This window comes from Myotis lucifugus, unplaced genomic scaffold (assembly GCF_000147115.1).
Source record: "Myotis lucifugus unplaced genomic scaffold, Myoluc2.0 scaffold_139, whole genome shotgun sequence".
NCBI classification, from domain to species: domain Eukaryota; kingdom Metazoa; phylum Chordata; class Mammalia; order Chiroptera; family Vespertilionidae; genus Myotis; species Myotis lucifugus.
In genome coordinates this window covers 2,446,898-2,451,080 of record NW_005871187.1, presented here as the reverse complement: position 1 = coordinate 2,451,080, position 4,183 = coordinate 2,446,898, and the positions used below count along the sequence as shown (strand labels likewise).

At 39.7% G+C, this 4,183-nt stretch overlaps 1 protein-coding gene and 1 pseudogene across 1 annotated transcript in view; both read right to left on the bottom strand.

Annotated features, from left to right (window-relative positions):
* CUNH11orf70 (chromosome unknown C11orf70 homolog) overlaps window positions 1-4,183 on the bottom strand; it is a 58,681-nt gene that overhangs the window by 35,269 nt on the left and 19,229 nt on the right. The gene's annotated exons all lie outside the window — the stretch shown is intronic.
* On the bottom strand, window positions 438-618 carry LOC111827162 (annotated as a pseudogene).

The window sequence follows — 4,183 nt, the reverse complement described above, 5'->3', positions numbered from 1 at the left end:
TCATTAGCTGTTATTATTCCTTCAGGTTTTACATTCCTTCTTCTGGCCAATGAGCATATACCCTACATACTAGGCATTATGGGAATTACAAAATGTATAAAATATTGATTCTGCCTACAAAGCCCTTACAAATGAGTTGGAATTTACTGAACAATTTTTGTCACCTTCTTATTTCATGTATTTAAACTTTGCTTGCTCCTTTTCATCTATCTAAAATTTAATACTACTGTTCTCACTGACCATGTACTTGCTCTCTAGTCACTGTTTAAAGTTGCCAAGCTACTAGCATTTATCTGATTAATTTAGAATACACACATATTTGACCTAAAGTAAATCTGATAAAAACATTCAATAAAATGAAGAGGGAGCTAATTGTAATATCAAATTATATCCATGTTCCAAAGCAGCACTTTCTGTGGTTCTACTTGGTGTAAATTTTCTATGGTTTTAATGATTTGGAAAAGATTTACCAAACAGACTTGGAAACCAAGAACAATATTGGGTTGATTCTGGTGGTTGTATGTTTCTGATAAATAATGATAGATTTTTTTTTCCAATTAGAAATAATCACACCTCGGATAAACCTCATTGGCTACGATACTGCCACTGCGCAAAGCTGATAATGATAGATTTTTGACTTTTGAATGAAATAGCTATGATCATAGGTATTTGAAACTTGAAAAGTGTCATTCATCAATAAATTGTTTTATTTAGATCAGTATTCAAAGTCAGCTCCTAATAAAAATTTCACTTCATCTGTGGCTAAATGAAAAATAAGAGTGATGTACTTTTTTTAAAATTAAAACTTTATTGAAGAACTTTATTTTAAAATTATTCTCACCTTTTGGTAATTAAAATAGCCTTTCTTTAGGGAATAACAATAATTAAATAAAAAAAGAGGTTTTTTTGGTTTTTGGTTTGTTTTTTATGTGGCAAAAAGTTTACAAACCTGTGTGTTGCTAGAGTAGAACATTGCTACTCAAAATGTGGTTGATGGGCCAACAGCATTATCTCTTGGGAACTTATAGAAATGCAGTGTCTCTGGTCTCATCCCAGGCCTACTGAATCAGAATCTGCACGGTAACAAGATTCCTCAGGCGATTCACATACACATTAAATGAGAAGTGGTGGTCTATACAATAGTCATCGATTGTACCTACTAGTCCCACCCTCTTTTCAAGCTGAACTATGCCTCCATCAGCCTATTGCTCAATTTAGAAACCTGGAACTTATCTTTGATCCCATCCACTTCCTAGCCCAGTGATGGCGAACCTATGACACACCTCTGACACTCGAACTCATTTTTTTGGTTGATTTTTCTTTGTTAAATGGCATTTAAATATATAAAATAAATATCAAAATATAAGTCTTTGTTTTACTATGGTTGCAAATATCAAAAAATTTCTATATGTGACACGGCACCAGAGTTAAGTTAGGGTTTTTCAAAATGCTGACACGCCGAGCTCAAAAGGTTCGTCATCACTGTCCTAGCCTCTCCTATATCAAATTCATCATTAAATGTATACAATCTGTCCACCCCTCTCCAGCTTCCACCGTTGCCACTTGCGTCCAAGCCACTATCTTTGGGCTTGGATGACTGTAAGTAAAACTTCCTAACTGGTCCCTCTCTCCCACTCTTGTACTCCTGACATCCATTCTGCACACAGCAGCCAGACTGAGCTTTTAAAAACGATAAATCAGATTCTGAAACTACACTGTTGAGAATTCTTTAATGAGTTTTCATTGCACGAAGGTCAAATCCAAACTCCTGATACTCTACATTCTCCCTTTCCAGCCTCATTTCCTATCTCCCGCCCATGTCCCCTGTTCAGGGATCACTGGTCTGGAAAGAGCCAAACTCTTTTCTTGCTCAGAGCCTTGGTAGAAAGTATGTCGTCTGCCTGGAACACCTTCCTCCCTCCACATTTAGCCCAGCTACTTTTTGTGCAACCTGTAGGTTTCAGATTAGAGATCTTCCTGACTACCCAATCAATAATGGCTTTCCTGGTTATTCTTTCATAACACATACTTGTCCCTCAGAGCAGTACAACAATGCGCAATTATTTAAATATTTGTGTTTTTCTGTAGTTAATGTTTATCTCCACTAGCCCGTAAAATTCAAGAGATCGGAGATTGATAATTCTATTTAACATTGCATTCTTGGTGATTGGTTACATAGGAGGAAATTTAAAAAAATGTATTGAGTAAATAAATCAATGATTCTGATTTTACTGATCTATGTTATATATTATGTGTGAAAAAGACAATTTGACGAGGTTAACTAGTTATATTTTTGTTGTAAGCATTGAGTTTAGCCAGAGGCACACTCGCTTGTCTGGGTATATTTAATTTCAAACCATTTGAGCTATTAAGGATTGAGAAGCCTATTTACCCATAACATTTTACAGATTTAATTTGTAGGTGGTGTGGCACTGTGGCTAAAGCATAGATTTTAAGGTGAATCAAGCCAATCTGCTCTTCACTCTGTCATTTGCTAATTGTGTGAAGGTAACTTGGCAAGCTACTTTCTCTAAGCCTCAGTTTTCTCAACTGGGCTGTTGCAAGAATTTATTGAGGAAATGTACGTATGTGCTTATCACAGTTCCTGGTATGTGCTGACTGAAGAATATTATTATTATTTGCTTATTGACCTTGACTACGTTCAGTAGAGCAGCAGCCTGTCCATCATCATGTCACATTTCTGCTGGCAGTTAAAAGGCCTTGTGGTAAAGGAAAGGGTTAAATCTGACCGCCTCCTTTTTCTGGAAGTTGTCTCCCAAGGGGATGGTGTGGAGGGGGGCTGGGTGGGATGGAGTTATGGCCCCAGGAAGATATAAACAAGTAGGAGCTGGAACACGTCTCTGTTCTGTGACAGAGCTGCTGTCTCTGACATGAACTTAAAGCTTTTTATGGCTGTTGGGAAAGCAGTCCCTTTGCCTTCCTAGTCTTGTTTGATTTCTACACAAATGTTTTTTATTGCAAAATCCTGGTTACACTTGTTTAAACGAAGTTTATGAAATGGTATCAAGCAAGGGATTTTCATCTTCAGATCAGTCCACCCTGCCTTCAGCACTGAGAGGGAGATAAGGCTGGCAGGGGAGGGGGTGGGGGCTATAACCTATCGCCTTCCAGGGAGAAGCTGGAGACAAGCTGGAATTGAATCTTAGGGAAATTGGTGCACAGAAATAAGGCTCTAAGCTCAAGTGGGGGAGGGTGTGGCTCTTGATGATTATTTATACGTTTTTCTTTATGGGTAAACCTATACCTAAACCTATACTTAGTCCAAGAACTGACTGTTGGATTGCTTGCAGGAAAGGACCTCTAATGCTGTTTTGTATTAAAATGGAATTCTGGTCGAAGATCCTCCATATTGAGAGGATTAACTCGAAATGCAGGCAGATAGGGCAGGGGTCCAGTGGGAAACAAAGGCAGGTGGAACACAGGCAGGGCCAGACACAGCAGTTTGAGCAGCCTAATCACAGAAACCAACCAAGCAGAAATAATAAAATATTTCTGGACTCAAAGCGGGAGGCATGGGAAACCAAGGGAGGGCCTGCAGTCACAAGGTATAAAAATGCATAGAAACAGAGAAAGTTCAGCATAGGAACAGAGAAAGAACACATAGAAACAGGGGAAGTTCAGGTCAGTTGCTGGGCAAAAAAACAATTGAGGGAATCAATCCGGCGACGACAGGGATAAATACAGAAGTAGGCTTGTAGCAAATATATGCCCCTGGACACAAGGCTTTAATGGGCAGCCCATGATTGAGTCCCCCTCCCCTTGTGGGGAGTCTGAATCTGCTTGTAATAAATTTTCCACACTTTTGCTTAAATCTTCTGGTCCTCAGAGCTCATTCATCAAACACCGGGAAAACACCTCAGCTTACTGTCCCAGTTATCAATATTAACTGGGAGCGGGACGCCCTTCGCCCAACACCCACGTCTTTACACCTTCACTGCTTTCCCCCATCTTCTGAGATGCTCTGGCTCATTGTGTTTCTGGTTTGGAAATAGGACTACACTTGGGAGGCTCAGTCTGTGACTGTTTCTTGGTGTCCCTTCATAAGTGTAATATCTAACTTCTCAGGCGGTTAGACTCTTTCCAGGCCACCTGGGAGCCTTTCTTTTGTGTGTTGCAGTGTCGGGCGTGTTGGAGGAGGGGGAGGGGTCTCCAGTCAGGCAGG